This window comes from Triturus cristatus, chromosome 4_1, assembly GCF_964204655.1.
Source record: "Triturus cristatus chromosome 4_1, aTriCri1.1, whole genome shotgun sequence".
Taxonomy (NCBI): Eukaryota; Metazoa; Chordata; class Amphibia; order Caudata; family Salamandridae; genus Triturus; species Triturus cristatus.
The window spans coordinates 787,289,686-787,308,954 of NC_140585.1; the positions used below are offsets into that span (position 1 = coordinate 787,289,686).

Genomic DNA, 19,269 nt, shown 5'->3' on the forward strand with positions numbered 1-19,269 from the left:
GGCCGGCTATCTCGGGTAGTCAAAAAGTCATATGCACTGTGCGTGTTCCCCACCCAGACTGCATTACAGCCTGGGTGGAGAACATGCCCAGGCTACCAGTCCCGATCTGAGCACCGAACCATGGCGCTCAGACCAATCACAACACTGCATTGCAGCATTGTGATTGGTTCAGGGGAGCCTGAAGGCCTAAGTGCTTCCTGTTCATCCCAACACGGAGGAGACATGACGTGGGAGAGACGCGGTAAGGAGGTATGTCCCCCCCCCTTACTCCCTCAACACCACCCTGCTCTGCCACCCCCGATCTATGCCGGCTACCACTGCTGAACTTGCAATAGGTGCATTCCAGATTTCCCCACCTACAAAAGATGTGGTAATGCAATACCTGTAGAAGTTGCATAATAAACGTTTCAGACACTACAATCCTATTTATTGGATGAGAGTTGAATCTTCACAGCTACCTGGAGTGGTTTTTATGAGAGAACTGCATAGAGATATGTAGAAGACAGGAGTTTAGAGGCTTAGAATTTGTCTGGAGAGGATATAGTTGTAGGTTTTTTTTTTTTTATTCAACATATAAATACACAATCAAGTGTTCATTTATGTGGCAGGCATGTTAAGGTATATTTATAAACCGGAGTTAGGTTAGACTTTAAGGTAGAGCTTGAGCTGCAAATGGCTTGAAACATTCTTTAAAGGCAGCTTCATTAAAATCCACATTATCAGATCATCTCTTTGCACTTGTGAGATCCCATAAAAACCATAGAGAAAATGTCAAATGTACACAGTGCTTGGCTCTATTTAGTTCCTTTTGTTGGTTTGGTTTATTTTCATACAACTGCTCTGGTATCTCAGGAAAAAGAACAGTCACTGGCAAAGCCAAGAGGGGTCTGTGGCCAGAAGCAGCAGCCCTGCGGCCGGGAGAGAAGGGCTACTGCGCATGTTCACGGTGTGAGCAATGTCCTGGGCAGATGCCACTTGAGGGTTAAAGCAGAGCTGAGGGCTGTCTAGAAAGAAAGCAGCAGAATGGCGGCAGCAGAGATGAGAGTTTAAGTATAGAATGGGAGATGAGTAACTGAACTTTACTGAAGGAAAATAATTGTGTGATGAAGGATGACACAAGAGCCAATGGAAGCGCTAAAGGTCTGAGCAGAATCGGGTGACAGGACGCGCCCACTGTCTGAGCAACATCCTGGAAGAAGGATTGGAGCTGCCAGGCACATTTAAAGCAGATTCACCAGGACTGTAGAAAGAAAGCAGCGGGCTGGAGGAAAGTTCGTTACAGAAACAGGCATTAGCATAGCCAATGGGTCTCGCCTTTGGGACCTTATAAGAGCTAGTGGCTTTGGAAATTGCTTTAAGCTACGTTGTAGAGCAGCGTGGTAGCTGTAGGAAGCTGGCTTTGTATATACTATAAAAAAGTAAGGTATAGCATGCACAAAGTCCAGTGGAACCCCAGAGGTAAAAGTGGATAATACCATACTCCCAATTTGTGGTAGTGTGGGTGAGCAGTAAGGCTTTAACAGAGGGTAGTGTTAAGCATTTATTGTACACACACAGGCAAGAAATGATGTCACACACAGACTGAACTCAGACCAATTTGTTTGTATACAAATATTAGCCATTTTATTTCTAGAACCAAGCCAGGCATGGTGCAGGCAAGTGAAATAATAATTTGCAGTAATATTGCACTTGAAATACAATTGAAATGCAGTTGGATGCAATTGGTTTGTTTACAGAGTCAACAGTTAAAATTACTTTACAGTTACTTTTGAGATTACTTTCTACATTACTTTTCAGATACTTTCTCTACTCGGTGTCATATGCCTAGAAATCACAATGGTACATTTCCCTAGTAAAGGTAAGTAATTCCGTTTTTGTACATTTGCAGTTTTTCAAGGTTTCAGACAACCAACTCCACACAATTTTCAAAGAAAAGCAGTCAATTCAATCCTATGAGAGGAAATGAAGTTATTGGTTTATAGATAAGTAATTGATTGTGGGAGTTGGGTTCCGGGGTTAGAACCAGGGTTCCCCAGGGTCGAGGATGCACTCTCAAAGCACCCTCAGCGGCACTAGGGTGGCCGGGTGCAGAGTGCTGAGGCCCAATGCTATCCAATGGGGGAGAGGGACCTCCGGTTGGTGGTTGCTCACAAGCAGGCCACAAGGTTGTGGGAGCAAAGCTCCTGGACTTAAACTCAGAGCAAAGGGGGATCAGATTTAGCACACAAGGTGCACCCACAGTGGCGCTGGGGCAGCCGGGTGCAGGGTGCTGTTTTGGCATCGGGTACCCTGTTTTCAATGGGAGTTGCCGGTTTTGGATTTTGGCTGCAGGATCGGTCCAGGAAGTCTTCTGTGAGGAAGCAACAGCTGGGCAGGTAAGTTGGAGGGCTCGGGGATGTAGGTGCACCTCAGACCTTCTCCAGGGCTGTATGCAGGGGTGTCTTTTGAGGTCAGATTTCACCCTAACAGGCCACTCGTTGGGGGGTCTCTCCCTGCAGAGGCTGCAGGCGACGGAGTTCTGGAGGGGTCAACCCACAGTTGACTCTGACTCTGGAGCGCGGGGGGACCTCGCTGGGACCGGTGGGCCACTCAAGATTTGGGCCGTAGGCATCAGGTACAGTGGTGGTGCCAGGTGTCGGTTTTCTTTGTCCTCAGCAGGCTCAGAGTCTATCTTGGGAGTTTCTTTTAAACAGACCTGCTGTTCACAGGAGATCCGGTCTTTGTTGAAGGCAGTCAGTCCTCTCAGGGATCTGGGGGTTGCTGGCTGCAGGACAAGGCGACTTGGCACAGGATCTCTGGAAACGGCAGACGGGTCGGTAGGGCTGGGACCATGTCAGTTCTTCTCTGTAGTCTGGTCTGCTGGGCGTCTTCTTTTGTCGTCCTTCTTCGTAGTTTGCGGGAATCTCTCTTCTTGGCTCAGGGATGCAACCTAAATACTGTATTGAGGGGGCGTTTTATTGGTCTCAAGATCAGTAGCCAATGGACTACTGACCTTTGGGGAACTACACCCTTTGTATGATGACCCATGTGGGGGAGTGGGCACAATTCCTAATCCTGATTGGAGAGTGCCTGCCATCTGCAAGATGGCGGGCACTGAAGAGTGTGCTTCACCTCGCCTCCCCAACCTGAGGGGTGTGGTTGGCAGAGGTGGGCACACCTGGGCTGTGCTAATTTTTCCTGCCTGTCTTCCTGTCGAAAAGGAGGGGAGACAGGAAAGGGGCTTGCTCCTGATATCAGGAGAGGCTGAGGGGCTTGTTACAAAGGCGGCAAGACCTTTGAAGCTCCCCTGCCACGGATGGCTCTTCCTGACGTGGGGGAGGTGTGAACACCTCTGCCTAGGAAAGGCTTTGGTTCTGGGCTCAGGGAGCAAAGACACCCACCTTAGGGGTCCAGAAACATGTCTAGTGGTGGCAGGCTGGTATTTACCAGTCAAGAAACCCACCAGAGGCTAGTCATTTTTCAGGGGGCATCTCTAAGATGCCCTCTGAGTGCACTCTATAATAAATCCCACACTGGCATTAGTGTGTGTTTATTATGCTGAGAAGGTTGCTACCAAACTTCCCAAAATTCAGTAAAGCCATTATGGTGCTGTGGAGTTCGTAATAACAAACTCCCAGATCATAGACTCTTGATGGCTTTACTGCACTTACAATGTCTAAGAATTGACTTAGAAACTGTAGGGGTACAGTGCTCATGCAACTGCACCCTCACCAGTGGTTTACTGCACCCAGCTAGAGGGGGGTCTTACCTATCCCATAGACAGTGGGTTAATGGCATGGCACACAGGTATGTGTGCCATCTCGACTTCACTTTTTTCTGCACTTAACCAGCAGCCTGCAATGGCAGTGTGTGATTGTTAAGGTACAGGACCTCCAATGGTGGCACAATATGTGCTGCAGTCCTTAGAGGCCTTCCCTGGTCACAGTGCCCTTGGTACCCATGGTAGCTTTTACAAGGGACTTACACGTGCCCAGAGTAGTGCAAATTGGGTGTACAAATGTACAGTTTTTGGAAAGAACACAGGCACTGGGAACCTGATTGGCAGGGACTCAGGGCACATCATGTCAAAGTGCATAAGAAAATTGGCAAAAAGTGTGTGTGTGGGGGGGGGGGGGGGGGGGGGGGGGTAACCAACAGAAAAACAGTTTCCTACAGTAGCATGCTGAAAATGTATAATATAAAGTGTTATAAGCATTTGTTACTATATAACTATATATATAACTATATATATATAAAACTATATATATATATATATATAACTATATATATATATATATATATATATATATATATATAGTAACAAATGCATTTAACACTTTATATTATACATATATATATATATATATATATATATATATCCAAGAAGCCATTATGTACAACTGAACGGCCCTATTAAAAAAAACTGAACATAAAAAATGCCTTCTAGTTTTTGTCCTTGCAATGCTGGCAACTTCTTCCTGTTGGTTTGTTAAAGGTTTTGTGAATTTTATTGGTGGTGTGGGGAGGTGGGCGAGAAACAACGGGAGGGTGGAGGTTAGGAAATAGTACTCTAATTACTACACGAGCAGCAGACGGACACTGGGGGAGAATCAACAGATGTCAGATTCTGAGGGCAGACTGCACATATGGCAATGGGGCAGTCTCTCTGTTCCTTCCAACACATTATACAGTATCAATTTATGAACCTCGTCAAAGCAAGCAGGCCTGCCGGCAGACCTTCTGGCCAGTGTCCACCGCAAATCTTCAAGACTATTCTCCTAACATCTGCTGCCACTCCAGTAAGAAGAATCATGAAAAATTCCTTAACTACAAGAATATTTCCATAAGAACTAAAACGTCATACATACGCCCATTACTGAAGAAAACAAACTTGGACAAGCTGAACCCTGACAACTACAGATCAATTACAAATGGACCTTTCAAAGGCAAACTGATAGAAAGAGCAGCGTTTGCCCAGATGTCACAATTCAATGAAGATAATGCCACAGTTTCAGACTTCCAACCAGGATTCCGTCCAGGAAGAGGCAAACTGCCTTCTTTGCCATCAGGGATGACCTGAAGAATACAGTTGACCACAACGAGGTTGCTTCGCTACTCTTCTTGGACCTCTCGGTTGTCTTTGACACGGTTGACCATGACATTCTGATAAAAAGACTCTACAAAGCAGGCATAGAGGGGACTGCCAGACTGGATCACATCATACCTTCGCAACAGAGCTAATGTCAACCAAACCCCCCCTTTCTCGTCCATACCGTACTTCACAAAAGCAGGGGTCCCTCAAGGCTCTATTATCTCGCCCATGCTTTTCAACATCTACATCAAGTCATTACCGGCACTGATAAATTTAACCTCATGTGATATAACCATGCAGATGACACGTAAATACTCCTTCAACTGGAATGCTCCAATGACATTGGAAACTCACCAATTTTCAGTTGTCTCAGAGCTGTGGATCAATGGATGACATGGAACCATCTCAAATTGAAGCCTTTCAAACCGGAAATACTCACATGTGGTGATTGGAAACATTATGACCCACTCAATGCGTGGCCTGATGATCTGTGAACACCGCCTAAAGTATCGAAGGAAGTAAAAAAAAAAAAAAAACCTCGGAATGACCATGCAAACAAACTAACGAGATCAAGCTTTGTTACTATAAAAACTCTGCGACAAATCTTACCTCGTTTGAGATTTCCACACAAGGTCCAGGCTACCATCTCCCTTGTTCTGTCCAAACTATTACGCCAATAGCCTCTACCACGGATCACCTTAAATGACCATGAAAAGACTACAACGGATTCAGATCTCTGCTGCCGGACTACTCTTTCATTTAAAACCGTAATACCACATCTTCTCTGCCTTGAAGTCCCTGCATTGGTTACCGGTTGCCAGAAGATCCACGTTCAAGCTGCTGTCTATCACCCACAAAGCGATAAATGGAACCGGACCACTCTTCATCAGGAATATAATCACCGAGCACATTCAACAAAGGAACCTCCGCTCTAGAGTGGCACCTCGCCTCAAAATCCCAACATACAAGAAAAAAACCATGGGTGGAACATCCTTCGCAGTTCAAGCAGCCAAACTACGGAACTCTTAACACCCCACCCCCTGACATAAGATCCACGAGTAACCACCTTATGTTCAGAAAACTACTGAAAAATTGTCTCTTCCCCACATAACCAACATACACAAACAGAAACATACAGCATATCCCTCTGTATATAAGCATTTGTTTGTACTATAGATCTGTACCTATATATGTTTATTGCTTTGTATAAACGTGTAAAAGGATTATGTTACTTACCCAGTAAGCATCTGTTCTTGGCATGTAGAGCTGTCAATTCACATGCTTTGCATACTCCTGCCATCTAGTGTTGGGTCCGGATATTTGCAAGTTGTTTTTCTTCAAAGAAGTCTTTCCAGTCACAAGGTAAGGGGACTACTCATTTCGGTGATAGTGTGCATGGGCATCAACTCCATTGTTAGATTGTTTTCCCGCAAGAGGGTGAGAATTGAGTAAGTGTGTGTAGTAAAGAGATGTCCATGCATAAATAATGAGAACTGCAACAACTACAGGTGTCCGGGGAGGTGGAAGGGCACATGTGAATCTACAGCTCTACATGCCAAGAACAGATGTTTACTGGGTAAGTAGCATAATCCGTTCGAGGCATGTGTGCTGTAGATTGAATATGCTACTTACCAGTATGCATCTGTTCTTGGCATGTAGGGCTGCTGACATTCATATCTGTGCATAGATCGCCGTCTAGTGTTGGGTCCAGATGTTTGCACGTTGTTGTCCTGGAAGAGTCTTCGAAGTATCCTGGGATAGGTGACTCCTCCCCTGGACTACAGTGCGCATGGGCATCCTCTCCATCCTCAGATTGTTTTTCGCCATTGTGGCAGTGATGGAGTAGATACAGAAAGTGATGACCATGCTTACAGTAATTCTGAGAGCTGCAGCTGCTACAGGCGCCGGGGAGGAGGGAGGGCGATATGAATGTCAGCAGCCCTACATGCCAAGAACAGATGCATACTGGTAAGTAGCATATTCAGTTCGAGGCATGTGGGCTGCTGAATTCATATCTGTGCATAGAATACATAGCAGTACCTCCTATTAGCGGCGGCTACCAGTGCCAGCTGCAGCGGTCTGAAAAAGAGTTTTGAGAACAGCCTGTCCTACAGCTGCCTGCTGTTTTGATTGCACATCTACACAATAGTGTTTGGTAAATGTGTGTGTAGTGGACCAGGTGGCTGCTCTACATATATCATGCAAAGGGATGTTTCCCAGGAAAGCCATGGAGGCCCCTAACTTACGTGTTGAGTGGGCTCGTGGGGGAATCGTTAATGTGCGTTTAGCCTTTTGATAGCAAATTTGAATACATTTAACGATCCATCTGGCTATACCTGCTTTGGAGATAGCGTTACCTTTGTGGTGTGGGGCAAAGGCAACGAAAAGTTGTTTAGTTTTCCTAAAGATCTTAGTCCTGTCGATATAGTACATGAGGGCTCTCTTCACATCTAGTGTATGGAGTGCTCTTTCTGCGACAGTTTGTGGGTTTTGAAAGAAAACAGGCAGTTCGATAGTTTGATTCATGTGGAACTGCGATATCACTTTGGGCATGAATTTGGGGTTGGTATGTAGTACGACCCTGTTGGCGTGAACCTGTATAAATGGCTCTTGAACGGTTAGTGCCTGGAGTTCACTAACTCTTCTTAAAGAAGTGATCGCTACTAGGAAAGCTACTTTCCAGGTAAGGAATTGAATCTCGCATGAGTGTAGAGGTTCAAAGGGTGGACCCATCAGGCGTGTGAGGACCAAGTTGAGGTTCCACATTGGAGCCGGAGGGTGGCTTGGAGGGATTACTCGTTTGAGTCCTTCCAAGAATGCTTTGATGGCAGGCACTCTGAATAAAGAGAGGTGCTGCCTGTTCTGGAGATAGGCTGATATTGCGGTCAAATGGACACGTATAGAGGTGTACGCCAGATTGCATCGGTATAGGTGTAAGAGGTAACAAATTATGTTTTGGATGGATGCGTCTAGCGGGTTAATGTCATTATTATTGCAATAAATGACGAACCTTTTCCATTTGGCTGCATAGCAAGCTCTGGTAGTGGGTCTTCTAGCTTCCTTAATGATGTCCATACAGTCAGGTGGCAGGTTTAGGTAGCCAAACTCTAGGACTTCAGGAGCCAGATTGCCAGGTTCAGCTGTTGCGGATCTGGGTGCTGAATCTCTCCATGGTTCTGCGTCAAATGCGCGGGTTTGATCCGCAGCCGTTGATGCGGCACCACGGAAAGTTCGAGAAAAGTGGTGTACCATGGCTGGCGTGCCCACGTTGGAGCAACCAGGACGAGTGTCAGGGAGTGTTGTCTGAGTTTGCGAGCCACCAGCGGTATCAACGGCGCTGGGGGAAAAGCGTACGCAAATCTGCCGGACCAGTTCATCCATATCGCATTGCCCTGCGACTGTGGATGTGGGAACCTGGCGGCAAAGCTTTGGCATTTTGCGTTTTCGCTTGTGGCGAAGAGGTCTATCTCTGGATGACCCCATTGCTGGAAGTACGGTTGGAGTACTGATGGGTGCAACTCCCACTCGTGCATCTGGTGGCTGTGTCTGCTGAGCAGATCCGCCGTCTGGTTGTCCTTGCCGGGGAGGTGTTCCGCCATGAGGAACATGTTCCTCTGAATGGCCCACTTCCACATGCTCTGAGCCAGATGAGACAACTGTGGAGAGTGTGTTCCTCCCTGCTTCTGTATGTAGTACATGGCGGTCATGTTGTCCGTCCAGATCAACACGACTTTGTTGCACAAGTGTACTTTGAATGCTTTCATAGCCAGGAAGATTGCCATCAGTTCTAGAAGGTTGATGTGCATCTTCTTTTGTTGTGTTGTCCATAGTCCCTGCACTGTGTAGTTGAGTACATGAGCTCCCCATCCCTGGAGAGACGCGTCCGCTGTCAGTATTATTTGTGGAACAGGCTCTTGGAACGGTCGGCCCTTGCAAAGGTTTTGTGGATTCCACCAATGCAGAGACTTGTATGCCCGACCGCTCACCAACACTAGGTCTTTCAACTGTCCTTGAGCCTGATTCCACTGACGTGCTAAGCACTCCTGAAGCGGGCGCATATGTAGTCTCGCGTGTGGGACTATGAAAATGCAGGAGGCCATCATGCCTATCAACTGCATGAACACTCGCGCGGGAAGGGAGTGTTGTGGTTTGAACTTGGAAATCAGCATTTGCATGCTGTTGATTCTCACTAAATTTGGCTGAGCTGTGGCCGCCAGAGTGTCTATAGTCGCACCTAGGTACTGTTGTACGTGTGCGGGTTGGAGATGGGATTTTGGGCAATTTAGTGAGAACCCCAGACTGTGAAGGAGGTGAATGGTGCGGGACATGTGGCTGGCACATTGCTGGGCTGACTTTGCTTGAACAAGCCAGTCGTCCAGGTAAGGGTAGACGTGTATGTGCTGCCTCCGTAGATGTGCAGCCACAGTAGCTAGGCACTTTGTGAAAACTCTGGGTGCTGTTGTCACGCCGAAGGGAAGGACTTTGAATTGGTAGTGCTGCCCCTGAACAGTGAACCTGAGGTATTTTTTGTGTGAGGGGTGAATGGGTATGTGGAAATACGCATCTTTGAGGTCCAGTGTGGCCAGGAAGTCTCCCTGCTTGAGCAGCGGGAGGACTTGCTGTAAAGTGAGCATGTGAAAATGCTCGGAGAGAATGTAGCGGTTGAGGGGTCTCAGGTCTAGTATAGGTCTGAGTGACCCGTCCTTTTTCGGTATTAAAAAGTACAGGGAGTACACCCCCGTACCTTGCTCGTGGACGGGTACGACCTCTATTGCGCCTTTTAGTAGCATACTTAGCACTTCCTGCTGTAAGAGCGTTAAGTGCTCTGAGGACATAGGACGGTGTTTTGGAGGTATTGTGGGTGGAGTTGAGGTTAACTCTAGGCAGTAACCGTGTTTGACAATATCTTTGACCCACCTGTCCGTGGTGATGGAGTTCCACGTGGACAGGAACCTTTGTAGCCTTCCCCCGACAGGTGTTATGTGGTCGGGAGGAAGGGAGAGGGCGTCACTGCTTGTTCTTGGGGGAGGACCTGGTGTTGCCGTAGCCGCGTCCTCTGCCCTTTGAGCTGGAGCCACGATAACCACCCCGGGTGTTTTTATCGTAGGAACTTTGTGTGTTTCCCTTGTTGTAGGTTTGTTGTGACCCCTGTCCTCTACCTGCTCCTCTATTTCCGGGGCGACGAAAGGAGCCGCTCCGAAAGGACTGCGTTTGGAGAGCCCCCATGGACTTTGCAGTGTCTGTGTCCTTTTTTATTTTCTCTAGGGTGGTGTCAACCTCTGGCCCGAATAAGTAGTCGGGGTTGACAGGCTGGTTGAGGATGTTATTTTGTACCTCAGGTTTGAATCCGGAGATTCGTAACCAGGCGTGTCGTCGCAACCAGGCGTGTGTTTATGGCTCTGGCAGCTGTATCCGCGGCATCCAGTGCACACTTGATGGATGCGTTTGTGAGGAGTTGTCCCTCCCTGATGAGGATCTCTGCACCCTCTTTGAATTGGTCGGAGATGTTGGAGTAATGTTTCTAATGTGTCGTAGTGTGCTCGATCGTAGCGAGCGAGGAGCGCCTGAGTATTGGCAATGCGCCATATGTTTTTTTACAAAAGGACGGTGCACCAAGGGAAAAGTCTTTTCAATAGTTCCAATTGTTGTTCTTTTATTTTCATTCAATTTTCAGAAAAATCAGACTCAGCCAACGCGTTTCGTTCTCTACGAACTTCGTCAGGGCATAGATTGTTTCTAAGGAACGGCCACCATAATTTCAAAAATAGCCGTCTTCCAAGTGGTATATAGAATTGTATGTGACCTCTCCAAATATAGAAACTCTCGTAAATGTATCACCGGCTAGTCCAAATATTATTCGAACCCTTAGTTAAATTTCTATGTATCGCAAGTAGGAGTAAAACAACCTTGTTGTTGTGTATTTAGGCCCAATGTGTAGGCTCCATCATTCTTTCAAAAACGGGCGCTATCTCGTGACTCGAGATAGCGCCCGTTTTTGAAAGAATGATGGAGCCTACACATTGGGCCTAAATACACAACAACAAGGTTGTTTTACTCCTACTTGCGATACATAGAAATTTAACTAAGGGTTCGAATAATATTTGGACTAGCCGGTGATACATTTACGAGAGTTTCTATATTTGGAGAGGTCACATACAATTCTATATACCACTTGGAAGACGGCTATTTTTGAAATTATGGTGGCCGTTCCTTAGAAACAATCTATGCCCTGACGAAGTTCGTAGAGAACGAAACGCGTTGGCTGAGTCTGATTTTTCTGAAAATTGAATGAAAATAAAAGAACAACAATTGGAACTATTGAAAAGACTTTTCCCTTGGTGCACCGTCCTTTTGTAAAAGAGTTTGTATATCTGGTTTTCCAGTAGAGCACAAGTACGGCATGCTCTGGACGTGTTTTTGCACCTATTAAGAAATTGTGTTTTGATTTTGGATCTGGTGTGCTTAACAGTGGTCAGCCGTACGTTCCTTTTGTTTATAATGCGCCATATGTTAGCTGCTTGGGCCGCAACCCGTTTGCCGGAGGTCTCTAGCACCTTGGACTCTTTGTCCGGGGGAGGAGCATCCCCTGTCATTTGCGAGTGGGCCCGTTTGCGAGCATTCGCAACTACTATGGAATCCAGAGGTAACTGGCCTCTAATGTAGGTAGGGTCCCCAGGCGCCGACCTGTATTTCTTGTCGATCCTGGGGTTTATTACTCTTGCCCTGGTGGGTTCTTTGAAGATGTCCTTTGCTGGTTTGAGGACACCTTTCAACATGGGTAGAGTTTTTATATTCCTTTGAGGATGCGAAAGTATCCATGAGAAAGTCGTCCTCGACGGTGTCAGAGTGGAGTTGCACACCATGATTGGCCGCAGCACGTTCAATGAGGGCGTTGAATGCGGCAGTGTCCTCTGTGGGAGACGTTTTTGCTCCATAGAGTTGCGGGTCCTGTGTATCCATAGGTGCACCCGAGTCTACAGGGTCATCCCAAGCTTGGTCAGGGTCCTGTTGGCCTTCAGGGTCCATCTCTCCGGGGTAGGGGACGTGGTCACCTATGTAGTCCTCCAAAACGTCTGTTTCGGAGTGTGTGGGAGAGGAGGACTGTGGATCTTGGTAAGAGGAATGGAAAGGTTCGTAAAGAACTGGTTCCGAAGCCACTGGCAGCTTTTTCTTAAGCGGGATCCGGTAGGAGTCCAAAGCTGGCTCGGAAGTTATTCTCCTCTTGTGGAGCATCATTCTGCCGGTGTCGGCGTCGATGTGTGATGGTGACGTCTCTGCAGGAGAGCGTTCGGCAGGCGTGATTGTGGTGTGGGTGACACGTGTTCTGATTTGGAACAGTTTTGGGGCCGTGGATGGCGGCAGGCCAAAAGTGATGTTGGCTGGTGCCGGAGAGGCTGTTGGAGCTTTTATCGGCTCGGAGCCTGACGTGTCCTGGAGGACTGCCTTGTGTTTGATGCGTTGCAAGGACGCAGCAACTGGCCTCACCTGGAGCGCCATCGATTCCTTGGCGCCGACCGGTTCTGTAGAGGCGGGCGTGGACTTCTTCGGCGCCACTGGGTCATCAAGTCGAGGAGCGGTAGTAGCCGTCGACGTCGATGATTGTGCCTTTGGGGGTGCTGTCGAAGCGGTGTGAGACGCAGCAGCCAGTTTGACCTTTGTGGTCGGAGCCGATTGTTTCGGTCCCGGGAGCCGAGTAGGTTTGGCGGCACCGAAGGTCTTTTTCCGTGTGTCGGCGCAGACGTCGGCTGCTGCAAGCTCGGCACCGAAGTCTCGTTTGGTGCGGTCGGTGCAGACGGGTTTTGCTGGCGTCGAAGGTGTGGTGGGCTTCGATCCGACCAGCGTCACTTTTGGTTTCGGTTTCTGATGAACCAATACAGCTTTCGGTTTCGAAGAAGGGAAACCAGCCGTTTTGGGTAGTAATGGCTGCCGCTGAATGTCCGAGGCCGGGCCAGAGGGCGGGGCCGAAGAACTGCGGGATAGGTCTTGGGTAAGGCCCGAAGGCGATCCCTCGACCGGAGCCATAGACTGGCGCACTGGGATATCCTCAGTCTGTACGGGTAGGCCTTGCTCGTCACCGGAGCTACTCTCTTCGGCCCCTAAGGCCTCATCGTAGTCTCCTACCTCGGTGTCGGCTTCATCTCTGTGAAAGAGTCGTTCTTCGACGTCTTCCGATCCGGAGTCGTGTTCGGAAGCGGGGCTGGAGGGTAGGTTATCCACGTCTTCGACATCTTCGTCCTCGGCGCTGAAGATGTTGGTCGGGGCCGGTGCTGCTTGCTGCGCTTCGAGTCTCGCTGCTCGTCGATTACGGAGAGTTTTCTTGGATCGGAATCGGGCACAGGCCATACATGTAGACTCGTCGTGATCCGGTGAAAGGCATTTGTTGCACACCGGGTGGACGTCGACATGGGGATATTTCGCATTGCATACAGGACACCGCTTGAATGGTGTCCTCGATTCCATCATCGATGTCGGGTCGATAGTTGGGTAAGATGCGAAAAAGTTGGTCTTGAAGTTAGTAAACTAACAAAGATACTATCGATACCGATCGGGAACAGTACCGACGCGAACTAAAGGCCTTTTGGCCTGGAAAAAGTTTTTCCTAACTTGAGTCAAGATAAGCACATCCGAACCCAATGGTGGAAAAAAACAATCTGAGGATGGAGGATGCCCATGCGCACTGTAGTCCAGGGGAGGAGTCACCTATCCCAGGATACTTCGAAGACTCTTCCAGGACAACAACGTGCAAACATCCGGACCCAACACTAGGCGGCGATCTATGCACAGATATGAATTCAGCAGCCCACATGCCTCGAACACAAATGCTTTGCATAGACTAAAGAGCAGTATTTTCCCATCGCGGTGGCTAACCAATAGATGTTGCAGTTGTCTGAAAAAGTGTCTTTAGCACTGCTTGGCCTACATTTGCCTGTTGGCATGCTACTACATTCAAACAATAGTGTTTGGTAAATATGTGTGGTGTAGACCATGTTGCTGCTTACAGATGTCAGCTATAGGGATTTTACCTAAAAGGCCATATATGCCCCTATTTGCGAGTGGAATGCGCTCTAGGGGTATAAGGAATATGCTACTTACCAGTATATATCCGTTCTTGGCATGTAGAGCTGCAGATCTACACACTTTTGCATAGATCGCCATCTGGTGTTGGGTCCGGATGTTTGCACTTGTTTTTGACCTGGAAAGTCTTTGGAGTCACGAGGTATGTGACTCCTCCCTAGGATCATAGTGCGCATGGGCATCGGCTCCATCCTCAGATTGTTTTTCGCCAGCAGGGAAATGATGGTGCTTTGTAAGAAACAGGAAGATGCCCTTGTATAGTGTATCTAAATAAGATAATACTGGAACAGATGAAGGAAGCCAGGGAGGCGGGTGGGCGTGTGTAGATCTGCAGCTCTACATGCCAAGAACAGATGCATACTGGTAAGTAGCATATTCCGTTGGAGGCATATGAGCTGCAGATAACACGCTTTTGCATAGATTGTGTAGCAGTCCCACTCCCTAGCGTATCTGTTGCAATAGTTTGAAATAGGATTTTGAATACAGCTTGGCCCACATTGGCTTGTTTCGTTTGCACATCTACACAGTAGTGTTTAGTGAACGTATGTGGTGTAGACCATGTAGCTGTTTTGCAGATATCATCTATTGGAATGTTGCCTAAGAATGCCATTTTTTTTGTAGAGTGGGCTTTAAGAGGAACAGTTAAAGTGCGTTTTGCTTTGTGGTAGCAAATTTGTATGCATTTAACAATTCATCTGGCTATCCCGGACTTTGATATGGGATTGCCTTTGTGTGGTGGTGAGAAAGAAACAAAAAGTTGCTTGGTTTTTCGAAAAGGTCGTGTTCTTTCAATGTAATAGAGCAATGCTCCTCCAACATCTAAAGTATGAAGAGCTCTTTCTGCGACTGTGTGTGGTTGCGAGAAGAAAACGGGCAACTCCACAGATTAAGGTGGAAGGGGGAAATGACTTTAGGGAGGGATTTAGGATTAGTGCGGAGAACCACCTTATTATGATGCATTTGTAAGAATGGTTCCTGAATAGTTAGGGCTTGTACTTCACTAACTCTTCTTAGAGAAGTTATGGCCACTAGGAAAGCAACTTTCCATGTTAAGAATTGTAGCTCACATTTATGTAGAAGTTCAAAGGCAGGTCCCATCAGTCATGTGAGCACGATATTTAAATTCCACACAGGTGAGGGTGGAACTCTGGGAGGAATTATCCTTTTGAGGCCTTCCATAAAGGCTTTGATGGCGGGCACTCTAAATAGCGATAAATGTTGTCTATTTTGTAGGTATGCTGCTATAGCAGCAAGGGGTAGCCGAATAGATGTGTAGGCCAAGTTGTACCTTTGTAGGTGTAGTAGGTAGGTTATGATGTGTTGGATAGACATCTAGGAAATTGATGGCATTGTTATGGCAATATATGACAAATCGTTTCCACTTGGCTGCATAGCAAGCTCTAGAGTGGTAGGGCGTCTAGCCTCTTTAATGACGTTCATACAGTCAGGAAGAAGGTTAAGTTAACCAAATTCTAAGATTTCAGGAGCCAGATCGCAAGGTTCAGCTGACCTGGGTCTGGGTGTCTGATCTCTCCACGGTTCTGGGTTAAGAGGTGTGGTGAGAGGTGTAATCTTTGGTGCGGGACTACCGACAGTTCCAACAATGTGGTGTACCACGGTTGTCTGGCCCAGGTTGGAGCAACTAGAATTAGAGTCAGTGAGTGTTGCTGTAGTTTGCGCACCACCAGTGGTATGAGTGGGAGAGGCGGAAAGGCGTACGCATATCTGCCTGACCAGTTCATCCATATCGCATTGCCTTTGGACAATGGGTGTGGGTATCTGGCGGCGAAGCTTGGGCATTTGGCATTTTTGTGGGTGGCGAAAAGGTCTATCTGTGGTTGCCCCCATATCTGAAAGTATGGTTGAAGAACTTGTGGATGGAGTTCCCACTCGTGAATCTGTTGTGTTTGGCGACTTAACAGATCTGCTACGGTGTTTTGGACTCCTGGGACGTGTTGGGCAAGGAGAAATATATTCTGAGGTATAGCCCACCTCCATATGTTTTGTGCTAGCTGGGAGAGCTGCAGAGAGTGTGTCCCGCCTTGTTTTTGGATTTAGTACATGGCTGTCATGTTGTCCGTGCGGACTAAGACAGCCTTGCCCGATATTTGTTTTTGAAAAGCTTTTAAGGCTAGGAATATGGCCAGTAATTCCAGGTAATTGATGTGGAATAACTTTTGTTGAGGTGTTCATTTGCCTTGTATGGTGTGATGTAATAGGGGAGCTCCCCAGCCGGAGAGCGATGCGTCCGCTCTCATGACAATCTGAGGAACGGTCGCCCCTTGGAAAGGTTTTTAGTGTTCCACCACTGCAGAGAGCGGTGAGTGCGACCGTCTACCAACACCAGATCTGTTCGTTGACCTTGAGCCTGGTTCCATTGGCGTGCTAAGCACTCTTCTATGGGACGCATCTGGAGTCTTGCGTGAGGCACTATGAATATGCAAGAGGCCATCATCCCTATGAGCTGCATGAACACTCAAGCTGGGAGAGAGTGATGCGGCTGAAATTTGGGTAGGAGAGCGAAAATGCTTGCCATCCTTGCTGGACTGGGATAGGCTAACGCTTTTGAGGCTTTTATAGTGGCGCCGAGGTATTGTTGTGTGTGAGAGGGTTACAGATGAGACTTGGTGTGGTTTACTGTGAACCCCAGGTCGTGGAGTAATTTGATAGTCGCGTGAGTGTGATGAACACACTGGTTGTACGAGCTGGCTTTTATGAGCCAGTCGTCGAGGTATGGGAAGATGTGTTGTCTTCTTAGATGGGCTGCGACTACTGCTAGGCACTTGGTGAATACCCTTGGTGCTGTTGTGACTCCGAAAGGGAGTACTTTGAATTGTTAGTTTTGCCCGTCCACTACAAACCTGAGATATTATCTGTGGGCAGCGTGTATGGGAATATGGAAATAGGCGTCTTTGAGATCTAAGGTGGCGAGGAAGTCACCGTGTGAAAGAGGGAGGACTTGCTGAAGTGTGACCATGTGGAAGTGGTCTGATTGTATGTACCTGTTTAGTGGCCTGAGGTCTAGAATAGGTCTCAGAGAGCCATCCTTCTTTGGAATGAGAAAATACAGGGAGTAAACTCCCTTGTTTTGTTGGTGCAGGGGAACTAGTTCTATTGCACTTTTTTTTTAGTAAGGAAATCACCTCTTGTTTTAAGAGTGACAAATGGTCTGCTGACATTGTATGCTGTTTGGGTGGAATGTTTGGGGGAATAGAGGTAAGTTCGAGACAGTAACCTGATTGCACTATTTGTCGCACCCACCTGTCTGCGGTGATGTTTGTCCAGACAGGAAGGAACTGCTGTAGTCTTCCCCCGACGGGAGTGGAATGGTCCGGGGGAAGCAGAGGGAAGTCATTGGGCAGGGGTGGAGGCAGAGCAGGTGTTGTTAGTTTTGCCTCTGCCTTTGTTATTGTTACCTCGGTATCCTCCTCTGTGGTAACCTCTGGTGAAGGTGGATTGGGTGGGAGACTTGCAGGAGGTGGATGGGGTATCAGACGAGTATCCCCTGGAGTTGCCCCTGTAGGATGAGCGACGAAAAGAACGTCTGGGAGCTTGCGATTGCAAGGCTCCCATTGATTTGGCTGTATCTGTCCTTTTTCATCTTCTCAAGGGACGCATCAACATTAGGGCCAAAGAGGTGTTGCTGGTCGAATGGTTGATTGAGTATAGCGCTTTGCACCTCAGGTTTAAACCCGGAAATGCGTAGCCACGCGTGCCTGCTGTGTTCACTGCTCTGGACGCGGTATCTGCTACATCAAGAGCACACCGGATAGAGGTGTTGGTGATAACTTTACCCTTTTGTATTAGGTCGTTGGCCTTATGTTTGTATTGGTCCGGGAGGTGTTGGAGCAGGGACTCTAACTCATCGTAGTGAGCCCTATTGTATCTGGCTAACAGGGCTTGAGTATTTGCGTGTGAAGCGGTTCTTTTGCCAGAGGCGTCTAACAGTTAGGACTCTTAATCGGGGGTGGAGCGTCCACTGATGTTTGAGAGTTGGCCCTCTTTCTAGCATTGGAGACTACAAGTGAGTCCAGTGGTACGGGGCCCTTAATGTACGCTGGGTCTGCTGGGCCAGCCTTGTATTTTTTCTCGTTCCTGGCCCTGACAGGATCTTTAAATACCTCAGCTGCATGCTTGGTAACTCCTTTTAGCAAGGGCAGAAAGTCTGTGGCCACTTGTGGAACCAGGTGTTTTTTCGGATCCGAGGCTTTTTTCGGCTCCCAAGGGTGTGGATCCGAAGTTTTAGGGATCGGCTTTTTGTTCGGCTCCGAGTGTTTTTTCGGAGTGGATGAGGCGGTGCCTGTAGATTTCGGTGCAGAGTGCTTGGATGTGGAGGCAGAGATCGGCACGGAGATGGAGGGCGGTTTCTTTTTCGGTGTACCCTCACCAGCCGTATAGTTCACCAGCCGTATAGTACACCCACCTAGAGGGCTGGCTTACCTATGCCATAGGCAGCGGATTGTTGGCACGGCACACAGGGATGTGTGCCATGTCGAGTTCACTTTGCTCTGCACCAAAACACATGAGTGAGTGTGTGAGGGAGAGTGTGTGTGAGAGAGTGTGTGTGAGAGAGTGTGTGTGAGAGAGTGTGTGTGAGAGAGTGTGTGTGAGAGAGTGTGTGTGAGAGAGTGAGTGGGAGAGAGTGAGTGGGAGAGAGTGAGTGGGAGAGAGTGAGTGGGAGAGAGTGAGTGGGAGAGAGTGAGTGGGAGAGAGTGAGTGGGAGAGAGTGAGTGGGAGAGAGTGAGTGGGAGAGAGTGAGTGGGAGAGAGTGAGTGGGAGAGAGTGAGTGGGAGAGAGTGAGTGGGAGAGAGTGAGTGGGAGAGAGTGAGTGGGAGAGAGTGAGTGGGAGAGAGTGAGTGGGAGAGAGTGGGTGGGAGAGAGTGGGTGAGAGAGAGTGGGTGAGAGAGAGTGGGTGAGAGAGAGTGGGTGAGAGAGAGTGGGTGAGAGAGAGTGGGTGAGAGAGAGTGGGTGAGAGAGAGTGGGTGAGAGAGAGTGGGTGAGAGAGAGTGGGTGAGAGAGAGTGGGTGAGAGAGAGAGTGGGTGAGAGAGAGTGGGTGAGAGAGAGTGGGTGAGAGAGAGTGGGTGAGAGAGAGTGGGTGAGAGAGAGTGGGTGAGAGAGAGTG

General features: G+C 48.1%; 1 protein-coding gene across 2 annotated transcripts in view; it reads right to left on the reverse strand.

The window, feature by feature from the left end:
* SCAF11 (SR-related CTD associated factor 11) overlaps window positions 1-19,269 on the reverse strand; it is a 968,921-nt gene that overhangs the window by 447,075 nt on the left and 502,577 nt on the right. The window lies entirely within an intron of this gene.